This window comes from Telmatherina bonti (assembly GCF_933228915.1).
Source record: "Telmatherina bonti genome assembly, chromosome: 15".
Classification (NCBI taxonomy): Eukaryota; Metazoa; Chordata; class Actinopteri; order Atheriniformes; family Telmatherinidae; genus Telmatherina; species Telmatherina bonti.
This window is the reverse complement of record NC_136613.1, coordinates 10,941,075-10,954,188: the sequence shown is the minus strand read 5'-3', so window position 1 is coordinate 10,954,188 and position 13,114 is coordinate 10,941,075. Positions and strand designations below refer to the sequence as shown.

The window sequence follows — 13,114 nt, the reverse complement described above, 5'->3', positions numbered from 1 at the left end:
TTAGAAGTCCCTCCAATCAAAGAGATGTTCTCTGTTTTTTATCTGATTGTGGTGAAAAACCCTCATTCCTCTGCTCTAACTGCGTAATATCACACAAACTCCACAAACCTCAGCTTTCCCCAACACTGCGGATGTAGCTCTACTCACTTGTTGCGCTCCAACATGCAAAAAATCCAAATAAACTCAGAAGAAATAGTTGCTGTATAGTTGGCAGCCTCATGTCTCTGTTGTTCCTTATCCTCTTTGCGCGCTTGGTTCGGCTCAGCTCGCTGTCCTCTGCTCTCTGCTTGGACCACCGTGCTCTCCGCGCCACTTAAAGAAGCGCACAAGTTTGCAGACAGACGGGCATCCTCACGGGTGACCAATCACAGGCATCGATCTGGTCATCAACGGCTTGCGCAACTCCTACCTCGTTTTTCCCAATATGCTCACACGTAATACCAGCAGCGTACTGGGAGTAGCGACCACTGGGAACCCTGGGTTGACTGTCGGCTGTGTGCTGACGTCAGGGTGGTCATATGGATATGACTGGTGTGTTTGGCTTGAAAGGGAAATGGATGACAGACCTGATGAAAAACAATTTATATGATTCACGGAAAGATACGACTGGATGGTAACTGGTACAGAAAAATCCATTAGAAGGTTTCTGAGAGGGTGAAGTGAGGTAGCATGGAGCATCAGACATGCACCCACTTTCTATACCCTCAGGCCATCTGTACATCTTCAGCTGCTCAGATTTTAACAGCAAATGACCAAATAGTCACATTCAAGGACACAGTGTGACACCTGGCCTTGCTGACATAATCAGCATAAATCTAATTTATTCCCCACTGATGAGTTTATAACAATGACTTGGTATAAAAGGAGCATTTCAGAGAGGTAGAGCCTCTCAGATGTAAAGATGGGCAGAGGTTAACCTATCTGTTACAAACTGTGACAGATAGGTATGGAACATTTTCTGGAGAATGTTCCTCAGTGTAAAGATGAAGACTTTGAAGACCCATTTACCGCAGGGATCCTCAGTCCTGGTCCTCGAGGGGCCGAGATGGAGGATCCCTGATCTACAGTGTATCGTCAAAAGATTCAGAGACTCAGGGGGAATCTCTGTACGCAGAGGGACAACGATGATTGTTAAAAGATCATGGTTTACTGGGCAGGTTAAAGCCCTATGTGATCCAGAAATGCCACCATGTTCTCTGGAGGGCAGTGGAGAACAGTTCTGTAGTCAGATTAATATCAATCAAAATTTCTTTTTTAAATCGTGGAGGACAGTATAGGAGATGGACAATCAATTTTTATTAAATGACAGCTTATAAACCTGCATCATCTGATGGTTTGGGGTTGCAATAGTGCCTGAGCATAAACAACTTCCACATCTGTGGAGCTCCATCAATGCTGAAAAGTGCATGTAGGGTTCATGGTGACATGTGCTCCCATCCAGACGACATCTTCTTCAGGCAAGACGTCAGCAAGACGAAGCTAAATCACATACTGTATCCATCACAGCAGCTTCAGCCTTCAGGAGAAGAGTCTGGCAGCTGAAATGACCTGCCTGCAGTCCAGACCTTTAACCCATAGAAAACATTTGGAGTATTATAAAACAGAGAAATGGCGACTGGGACTGTAAAGTCCTGCACCAGAATGGGACCAAAATGATCCTCTACTAAAACTCCAGCAACTGGTCTTCTCCATTCCCAGATGACAGTTGTTAAAAAAAAGAGGGCGACCACACAATGGTAAACATCACTCTAAGTGCTCCTGAGATGCATTGCTGTCATAAAATAAAATAAAATAAAATAAAATAAAATAAAATAAAATAAAATAAAATAAAATAAAGTAAAATGAAATAAAATATGTGTGGTTATAAGTCATTTGTATTCTGAATATAAATGATTAAACTCTTTCTTGACCTGTGATATGAGCTGATCTTTCTGTTTGGCTGAAACCATGACTGTAACTGGTATCTTATTTAGAGGCGACAATGTGCAGAAATTTCTGGATTTTGGCTTTACGAATGTTTGCAAACATTATATTGTTTCGCCACTTGTACCCACTAAGTTTCTACAACACCATTAACCTTCTGGTCGCGGTGTTGAACTGTCCTTTCAGGCGAATTAAACCATTAGTGCTTAATGATGACTGATTAAAGAGGTAAACCACCAGGCCTTCACATTCTGCTTTAATGATTTTCCTCTTTTGGTCTCAAATTGCACATTTAAAAGGCTAAATCTGACACATTTATATTTAAGAGGTGCCATTTATAAATGCCCTGTGCTGCTGCTTGTGAATCTGACTGACCTGATTGTTGTTTTATTTAACTTATCAGATGACAGACCTGCTGTCAGGTGTCTCTCTGATGTGGACACTGTATGTTGTTGTGTTCGGGGATTAACTGCTCTGATCAGGTGGACCGGACGACGAGCTCGACACATGCGTTTCATTTGCCACTAATCTCTCATTTCACACCGACAACTCAGCTTTTATGAGAAAAAGATATTCCACATTGTCAGTATTAGTTAAAGATTAGTGTAAAATTAAAAAACAAATAATGTATGTTTTTAACAAGTTATTTTGGAGCATGTTCTTCGTCTCTGGATGATTCAGCTTTCAGAGTCAGGCTGTTAATTGTCATGTTTTTCTGACAATTTTGGACTTGGGGGGGGGGGAAATAACCCAATTTGTTCTATACACACTAACACCAAAACAATTTCCTGTTATAATCAGTCCACAGTCATTGTGTCACAAGTCTCCAGACTTGGTTGTTTTTCCTTTCTGTTTTCCTTTTCCCCTCAACATTTTCTGTCTTTCCTCTGTGTGAGTGTGCACATCTGTCTCTCTGCTCTGGTAGCTCTTCAGGCACAGAAGTTCCTCATCTGTTCATCACCTGCAGCATATCTACTCCTCTCTTTCCTCCACTCACAGCCAGCTGGTTGTGCCTTCTTTGTATATTTCACTTTGCAGTTCAACTAACCTGCCTTTTAAGTCTAGATATTTTGCAGTCTGGACATGGTGGCTTGTTAAAAAAATAAGGATTCACAAGTCCTCTTCCAACTTCTAAAAGGTGGGGTTTGATGGTCTTCTATTTGTATCGGGTTTTACAAGTAACGTAGATGAGCTGTGAGAGACTGATAGCTAGCTACAAAGGCAAGGAAAAGTTACTGACATATAGTACATTGTATACATGTGCTGTAGGTACATAACAGATGAGGACATGAAACGCATCATCACCATCACCAGGTAGCGCCACAGGAAGCAGACAGTTCCAAGAGAAGCTGTCGCTCCTGATTCACCTCTTTGCTCCACTTTACACTGATTCTTGCTCAAGACAAGTTCTTGTAGCTCTTTCATTAATTTCAGCTGTCATATGGTGGAAATTTTAGGATTAGACCAACTGGCCTTTTAGTCATAGATGACACGTAAGTATAGAACTCACAATAAAAAGCAAGTTGATATATTTTTAAGTTTTATTTAAAATGTCTAAAAAAAAAAAATTTAAAAAAAAAGTCATTCATTTTCTAATAGCATTAGACCTTTTTCATGATTCTCCAGACTCATTGACTGACAATAGATAAAAAAAAATTCTGTTTGACTTGATCTACTGGAGGAATGAAATTGCCTAACAAGCCACATGCTAATAAAGAGATAAAACAATTAATCCTTCTCAGAAATATTCATTCATTTTCTATACTGTTCATTCCCTTTCAGGAAGCTGGAGCCCATCCCAGCATCCACCAGGCAAGAGGCATGGTACACCATGCACAGGTCGCCAGACCGTCACAGGACATAACATACACAAGTAGAATACAGTTCATGCCAATAAGCATTCAAATAACTGGTTGAAGTGTGAAAATGAGTTTGTCATTTGCAAAAATCTTATAGCCGCAGTGTAAACGACATCTTTTGCTGCTGTTATGCAGCAGAAAATGTCATCCTCTGACATGACAATGGTTTAAATTTCTTATGCTTCAAATAGCAAGAAAGAAATAATCCATAAGTTCACTGTCACATTTAATTTTCAAACTTTAAGGCCATATTTAGTCATAGATCCATTTTCTTTAGAGTTCAGTATGGACCTGAAGTGTGGGATCGTTCATCTTTTTCTTGTATTCCTCATCAAACACTTCACTTTGGGCCACAGTGAAGTGGTTCTTCCAGTTCCCAACCTTCCCTGCAGAACCGCAGAGAATCATTCAAGTCTTCTTCTGCCAAACATGAAGAGCCTATTTCTTTCCTTACAGCTTTGCTCTTAACTTTTCACATAAAGGGAAAAACTTTAAAATCCATAACGTGGACTGTAGAATAGATATTCTCGTTCTTTTTCATGTTCTCGAACTGCACTACACATGTGATTGCTCTCTTTTCTTCAGCTGACAGAGACGATCCGAGAAAAGGAGCAGAGTTTCTCTATTTCCCGTCCAGTGTCCTGGAAATGTCAAATGTCATCTGTGTATTACATGCAGCAGGAAAAGCAGCCAGGAGGAGACATATAACTAAATTACCTCAATCATGTCTTCATAAAGCATGTAATGAAGTTTTAAATATGTCTTTTTTTTCTTTCACCAACCGGTGACGTGGTCATACCAAGAGCCATGCAGCACTGAGGTCACATAGAACAAAGCAGAACCTGAGCATTGTGGAGGAAACAGTGTCTCTGTATGTCTCCATTACTTCCTAACACAGTCTTTCCCTCCAGGAATCTCCGGAAGAACCTCATCCACTCCCCGTGCTCAGGCTCCATCAGAGTCATGCGATAAAAGTGATAAAAAGACACCATGAAAATGCCAAACTGAACAAAACCATAAATCCCACTGTGCAACCACATACAGCAGATGTGGGTTTTTTTCTTTTTTGTTGTTTTTTTTTTTAGAAAATTAGCACAATTTTTAAATACAATACTTTATTCCTGCACAAACATTTGTGCTCTTTGTGAACTAGTGATCCAAAAGAGTTGTGCAAATGTTATAAAGGGCTAAATTTAAAGCATGGCATAATCTCCTCTTAACCATTAACCTAAAAAAACTAATTTTAATGCCTGAATCTAACAGATTATAAAAGTAAAAGTAACGAGAAAAATTTGTAAGGAAATTTGTAGGAAAAAATAGATCAGATGAGAAACAAGTTCAGGTCTTCAGGTGTGTAATGACACCATCAAGCTACTAAATATGGGTGTTTTATTCATTCATTCATTATCCTAACCGCTTATTCTGGTTAAGGGTCGTGGGGAAGCTGGAGCCTATCTCAGCAGTCTTTTCAGGGTACACCCTGGACAGCTCAGTCCATCGCAGGGCCACTGACTTTTTATTATTAAATCTAAATTGGTCATTTAATAAAAATATACATGCAGCCTTGTTTGTGTCCTTGTACAAAAGAAATGAAGGAATAAAAGGCATAAATCACTACTTATGTCATCAAATGTATATTAGACTGTTTTGTAGCTGATAAAGTGTTGTAAGCATGGCTGTAAGGGCTGTAGCTCAGGAGGAAGAGCAGAACATTGGAGGATCTATTCCAGACTTCATCGGATTACATGCCAAAGTGTCCCTGGGCATGACACTGAACCCTGGTTGCCAATCGGGAAATGAGTATGTGTGAATGGGTGACTGTGACATGTAGTATAAAATGTCCAGAAAGTCATGCTCCAGTGTACATTCATTCATTATCCAAACCACTGTCCAATGAAGGGTCGCGCAGAAGCTGGAGCCTATCCCAGCAGTCCCAGCAGGGCGAGAGGCGGGGTACACCCTGGACAGGTTGCCAGTCCATCGCAGGGCACTTCAGTGTACAAATAAATACATTTAGCTTCATCACCGTTTCATGGTTTAAATCTGGTTTGCTACCATGGATTACACAAAGCTTCACCTGATATCTTGATCTTAGTTCCAGAAAACACAAATAACAACAAGCTCGCCATACTCGACAGTTGTTCTCCCAAAAGGACTTTGGCACAAACTGAACTGAGGGATGAGATTGGATGAGTTGTGGAGAGGTGGGAAGCTTGTCTGCCAGCTCTGTTCCTGCGTGAAGAGGTGAAAGAAGCATCTCCATGCCCCACATATACATCTTTTAAAATGGAGTTAAAAGACTGGTTGTTATCTAACCAGTCCTGTACACATTTTAAAATGACTAGTTGAATTACAATTAACATATCTAATCAATCATAGGCCAGGACTCATAGCAACGACATAATATTTGTAGTAATTATTAGTATAGCCTCTTAGACACAATAGCCAGGGCAATACATGAATAAATATCACCAGCTGTAATTATTAGTAAAATAGCTTCTATTACATAGAGAATACTGGTGATCATAAACTCACTTACTTATATACTTCGACTAATACTATTTTAGTCCACTAGTATGTAACAGATAATTATTATAACTTATTCACCTGTATACTTGGATTATAACTTGGATACTTGGACCTCTCCCTGAGCCGTCACCTTATCGTGGTGGAGGGGTTTGTGCGTCCCGAAGATCCTAGCAGCTATGTTGTCGGGGGCTTTATGCCCCTGGTAGGGTCACCCATGGCAAACAGGTGTCTAGGGGAGGGACCAGACCAAGCACGGCTCATAGACCCCTATGACGATGACAAACCTGGGCATAAATGTTCCCTTGCCCGGACGCGGGTTACCGGGACCCCCCTCTGGAGCCAGGCCTGGAGGCGGGGTACGAGAGCGAGCGTCTGGTGGCCGGGCCTTCACCCATGGGGCCCGGTCGGGCTCAGCCCGAAAGGGTTACATGGGCCACACCTCCCGTGGGCTCACCATCTGCGGGAGGAGCCGTAGGGGTCGGGTGCAATGTGAGCTGGGCGGCAGCAAGGGGCGGGGACCCTGGCGGTCCGATCCCCGGCTGCAGAAGCTGGCTCTAGGGACGTGGAACGTCACCTCTCTGGTGGGGAAGGAGCCTGAGCTAGTGCGCGAGGTTGAGCGGTTCCGACTAGATATAGTTGGACTCACCTCGACGCATGGCTTGGGCTCTGGAACCAGTACCCTCGAGAGGGGCTGGACCTTCTTCCACTCTGGAGTTGCTCATGGTGAGAGGCGCCGAGCAGGTGTGGGCATTCTCATCAGCCCCCAGCTTGGTGCCTGCACGTTGGGGTTTACCCCGGTGGATGAAAGGGTAGTTTCCCTCCGCCTCCGGGTGGGGGGACGGGTCCTGACTGTTGTCTGTGCTTATGCGCCGAACAGCAGTTCAGAGTACCCACCCTTTCTGGGGTCCTTGGAGGGAGTGCTGGAGGGTGCTCCTTCTGGGGACTCCATTGTTCTGCTGGGGGACTTCAATGCTCACGTGGGCAATGACAGTGAGACCTGGAGGGGAGTGATTGGGAGGCATGGTCCCCCCCCCTCTGAACCCAAATGGTGTTTTGTTATTGGACTTCTGTGCTCGTCATGGATTGTCTATAACGAACACCATGTTCCAGCATAAGAGTGTCCATATGTACACCTGGCATCAGGATTCCCTGGGCCGCAGTTCAATGATTGACTTTGTAGTCGTATCGTCGGACCTGCGGCCACATGCCTTGGACACTCGGGTGAAGAGGGGGGCGGAGCTGTCAACTGATCACCACCTGGTGGTGAGTTGGCTCAGATGGTGGGGGAGGAAGCCGGTCAGAGCTGGCAGGCCCAAACGTGTTGTGAGGGTCTGCTGGGAACGTCTGGCTGAGTCCCCTGTCAGAGCGAGCTTCAACTCCCACCTTCAGCAGAGCTTCGAACATGTCCGGGGTGAGGCGGGGGACATTGAGTCCGAATGGGCTGTGTTCCGTGCCTCTATTGCTGAGGCGGCCAGCCGGAGCTGTGGCTGCAAGGTCGTTGGTGCCTGTCGTGGCGGTAATCCCAGGACTCGTTGGTGGACACCAGCAGTGAGGGATGCTGTCAAGCTGAAGAAGGAGTCCTATCGGGCCTTCTTGGCCTGTGGGACTCTGGAGGCAGCTGATGGGTACCGACGGGCTAAGCGGCATGCGGCTTTGGCCGTTGCCGAGGCAAAAACTCGGGCATGGGAGGAGTTCGGCGAGGCCATGGAGAAAGACTTCCGGACGGCTTCGAGGAGATTCTGGTCCACCATCCGGCGGCTCAGGGGGGGGAAGCAGTGCTCCATCAATACTGTGTACAGTGGAGATGGGGAGCTGCTGACCTCAACTCGGGACGTTGTGGGTCGGTGGAGGGAATACTTCGAAGACCTCCTCAATCCTACCAACACGGCTTCCCATGAGGGAGCAGAGCTGGTGGACTCAGGGGTGGACTCTCCTATCTCTGGGGCTGAAGTCGCTGAGGTGGTCAAAAAGCTCCTTGGCGGCAAGGCCCCGGGGGTGGATGAGATCCGCCTGGAGTTCCTTAAGGCTCTGGATGCTATGGGGCTGTCCTGGCTGACACGCCTCTGCAGCATCGCGTGGACATCGGGGGCAGTACCGCTGGATTGGCAGACTGGGGTGGTGGTCCCCCTTTTTAAGAAGGGGGACCGGAGGGTGTGTTCCAATTACAGGGGAATCACACTCCTCAGCCTCCCTGGTAAGGTCTATTCAGGGGTCCTGGAGAGGAGGGTCCGCCGGATAGTCGAATCCCGGATTGAGGAGGAGCAGTGTGGTTTTTGTCCTGGTCGCGGAACAGTGGACCAGCTCTATACCCTCTCTGGGGTCCTGGAGGAGGCATGGGAGTTTGCCCAACCAGTCTACATGTGCTTTGTGGACCTGGAGAAGGCATTCGACCGTGTCCCCCGGGGGCTCCTGTGGGGGGTACTCCGGGAGTATGGGGTACCGGACCCCCTTGTACGAGCTGTCCGGTCCCTGTACGACAGGTGTCAGAGCTTGGTCCGCATTGCCGGTAGTAAGTCGGATTCGTTTCCGGTGAGGGTTGGACTCCGCCAAGGCTGCCCTTTATCACCGATTCTGTTCATAACTTATATGGACAGAATTTCTAGGCGCAGCCGAGGGGTTGAGGGGATCCGACTTGGTGGCCTCAGGATTGGGTCCCTGCTTTTTGCGGATGACGTGGTCCTGTTGGCTTCATCTGGTCGTGATCTCCAGCTCTCGCTTGAGCGATTCGCGGCCGAGTGTGAAGCGGCTGGGATGGGAATCAGCACCTCAAAATCTGAGACCATGGTCCTCAGCCGGAATAGGGTGGATTGCCCTCTCCGGGTCGGGAGTCAGGTCCTGCCTCAAGTGGAGGAGTTGAAATATCTCGGGGTCTTGTTCACGAGTGAGGGAAGGATGGAGCGTGAGATCGACAGATGGATCGGTGCGGCGTCTGCAGTAATGCGGGCTCTGTGCCGGTCTGTCGTGGTGAAGAAGGAGCTGAGCCAGAAGGCGAAGCTCTCGATTTATCAGTCGATCTACGTTCCTACCCTCACCTATGGTCATGAGCTGTGGGTCGTGACCGAAAGAAGGAGATCTCGTATACAGGCGGCTGAAATGAGTTTCCTCCGCAGGGTGGCCGGGCTCTCCCTTAGAGATAGGGTGAGGAGCTCAGTCATCCGGGAGGGGCTCAGAGTAGAGCCGCTGCTCCTTCGCATCGAGAGGAACCAGTTGAGGTGGCTCGGGCATCTGGTCAGGATGCCTCCTGGACGCCTCCCTGGTGAGGTGTTCCAGGCACGTCCCTCGGGGAGGAGACCCCGGGGAAGACCCAGGACACGCTGGAGGGATTACATCTCTCGGCTGGCCTGGGAACGCCTCGGGATCCCCCCCGCAGAGTTGGCAAATGTGGCTGGGGAGAGGGAAGTCTGGGCTTCCCTGCTTAGGCTGCTGCCCCCGCGACCCGACCCCGGATAAGCGGCAGAAGATGGATGGATGGATGGACTTGGATTATAACTATTACAGCCCGTTTGTATGAAATAGACAATAAGCTGAATGCATTCTCGGCCGGCAGAAACTCAGGATATGTGCATTTTGTATTTCACCCTGCAACACTGCTATTTTGAATGTTATTTATATTGACAGCACTCTGTTATGGCTGTACTCAGGCACGTCTGTTGAGTGTATTAACTAATGTAATGAATATAGTAACTTTTATAATAATGATTGTTTAATAATGGAATAATATGCTTTTACAATGTTTTATTTTGTAATTTTAGGGAACATCTGTTAGGGGACAACAGATGGAAATTAGCCTATGGCTATAATCTAGCTTGTTTACGTCTGCAAACTGTACATGACGTTCATTAACTGGCATTGTCCCTTTTAAATAAAAATAAATTGAATTGAATTGAATCTGCTAAACCTTTGTGAAATACTTAAAAGTGTAATGTAAAAAGCAAAATAATAATAAGGCCATTGAATGATTTGAGGAGTGCACATCAGATCAAATCAAACTTTATTTCCATCGCTGTTTGTGCCAGAAGCAACCCAAAGTGCTTTTACATTATAAAACACAAGCAGGCAAAAGTAAAGCAAAAATTGATGGTGTAACATTTAAAGTCAATTAAAACAATCTCACCTTTTTTTTCATGCAGACACACAAGGACATACAGCAAACCCCCCCCACCACCACCACCACCACTTCCAACACAACATCGTAACCACTGTCTCATTAAAAAAAACAAACAAAAAAAAAAAACAGAATAAAATATAAAATTATTTAATTAACATCTGATTTGATACTGAGGAAATTATATCTTTGTGAGCCAACCACACCAGGAGCCACTTCCCCCATGTTCATGGGGGCCACCAAGACCAAGCAGATAGGACCCCAGAGTACGAGGATCCCTGTAAGGAAAACACTGGAGTAAAAACAGCTTTTAAAAATCTTAAGTACAAATTAGAGCAGCATTGACTTCACAAAAACAATGATAAAAATACAAAAAAAAAGAAAGAAAAGAAAATTAAAGAACAAAATTAAATAATAATATGGATAAATAAAAACTAAGATCCAATAACATTTTAGCTAAAAACTAAATAAAATGGTGTCTCTAGAGCCTCTTTCGAAAAACACCGTTGGTCTCTGCGCTTCTCAGCAGGCTGTTCCACAGTCGAGGGTCATAACAGTGGAAAGCAGCCTCACCGTAGGTTTTAGTTCTGACCTTATCAGCAACTAAAAGGCCAATACCCGAGAACCTCGGGGTCACACATGTCACACGCGCTAATAAAGTTTGGTCATCAACCGGAAACTATAGATGGGAGGGCAATCTGCAAGAAAGGTATTCCCTGATAGATATGGATAGATGTCTGTCGCTCTGGAGACGACTGACCAAAGTACAGCAGGTCAAGGATGTAAGAGACTCAAGTGGTTGCTAAGGGCACGGAAAAAGCAAGAAAATGAAAAAATCCCTCATGTCTACATGCTGTGTACTATAAAATGGGTTTACAAATATTTGGCTGACCTGCTCTGGGGTATGTTGCAATCAGGATATTGTCTGGTTGAGCCTCAGAAGAACTATGAATATTCTCCCAGTTATTGGTGACCCAGTGAGTCATTGAGACTCCGTAAAAAAAAAAAATCAAACAAGTCGACAAGTCATCTCTGCAAACATGCAAACCATCGTGTGCCTGTGGAGTTGCAGAAATCCTACTGCAGGGGTTCAAGTCAGATATATATATATACATATATATATATAAAAATTCTCACAGGTAGCCGCCATTAACCTTTAGATTCAGAAAATAAAGACTTCTTTGACATTTACGTCTGCTCCGAATTAAAAGGAGTCCTCATGGGAGGTGAGTGAAGCAACTTTTACCTTTCTCTGTCATTTTCTCAGCCGGTTTTTGCTCCTTTTCTCTGTGACAAAAGTGTTTCTTTGTGACTGTTTATGGTTAATCTTTAACAATCCTCTTGTTACTTTTACCAGTAAATTCCCTGAACTGACTGTAAGCAAGGGTCCAGTTACAGAAGTCATATGATAATCTGTGTTTTCAGTAGTCATCTTGTTTATATGTTACCTCTTCTATATGCTCAGGTTTTACTGAAAAGGGTTTAAATATGAAACATACTCCTGGAGCCTGAAGCTGCATTAGCATTAAGCTTCCCTACAAGTCCAGAACTGTAAAGTTAATGAGTAGCATCAGGCAAAGATACTTTGTGTGACTTTGAGAGTTGTAAAATTGTCCTTTTGCCTGTGGTTATGAGACTTCCTCTGTTTCCCAGATTTTCAGAAAGTAAATGATTTGTGTTCTTGCTGTTTTCATCTAAAGGATGTGGAGCTTTTTCTATTGTAGCCACTTCATTTCCAGCTGCTGCTCTCAGACTGTTCTCACAACTTTTCCTGTCACATATGCATGTAGGTGTGAACAGCGAAGTGTTTCATTAAATCTTTCCGGGCCGCTCTTATACATCTCAAGATGTCAGAAAACCACAAAAATTAAAGCTGTTTTACGTTCTCTTTTTAAAAAAAAAAAAAAAAAGAAGTCAATCTACATCTTTACATGTGTAGATATGGGAACGGTTGATTAAAAAAAGACATGGATGACACTATAATTTTTATCATTGCTGCTTATTAGTATGGTTCTTCCATGCTGCATTAATTTTTAACATAGTTTTCCATGTAAAAAAAAAACTTTAAGCTTAAATCCCACAAATGCCAAACCCAATAAACCAGCTCCTTTCAGAAAATGCAAATAGATTTTATAACATTCAATGTGTAACTTGTGAGTAAATTCTGCACAGTTTCCCTGAAAACTGCTATCATAAGCATTGCACATTTATTTTACGCCAGTCTGAAAAAGACAACGAAATCTGACCAGACTGTGGGTCTGCTGTTGAATAAGGATGCAAGATTTTCTCAACTAATTCTGTGTCAGCACTCCTTCACCATCTCATCAGTCATCTCCTTTCTTATAGCGCAGCCGCTTTATAGGTTTCTTGCTGACATTAGCATCTAATGTTGGCTATAGCAAAAGTATATCTGTTGGAAATTACATCCTGTTTTCTGCTTTGATCAAGCAGCATATTTCCCATTAGTTACAGGAGATTTGTTGGTAAACAAGAGCAGCAGAACTCCAGACACTGTTCTGCTGTGACGACCCTTTCCTTCACATCTGCACACTATATCAATACGTTTGTAACAATCCTTCCATCAAATGGTAATTTAGGGACTTGAAAAGTATTCAAAAAGATTTTGTAGTTGCAAAGATAAAGCTTTAATTATTTTATAGGGGCCTAATAATAGGCAATAAGTTTCTTTAACAAGTTG

The 13,114-nt window shown here is 44.2% G+C and overlaps 1 pseudogene across 1 annotated transcript; it reads right to left on the bottom strand.

Moving 5' to 3' along the window:
• Positions 1-261: 261 nt before the first annotated feature.
• LOC306766575 (cytosolic sulfotransferase 3-like) lies at positions 262-11,402 on the bottom strand (annotated as a pseudogene). Its single transcript has 10 exons — positions 11,309-11,402; positions 11,090-11,218; positions 10,623-10,694; positions 5,914-6,014; positions 4,669-4,786; positions 4,500-4,597; positions 4,252-4,423; positions 4,074-4,168; positions 356-499; positions 262-312 (listed from the first exon to the last, which is right to left on the bottom strand). The product of its transcript is annotated as a cytosolic sulfotransferase 3-like (transcript).
• Between the last annotated feature and the right edge of the window lie 1,712 nt (positions 11,403-13,114).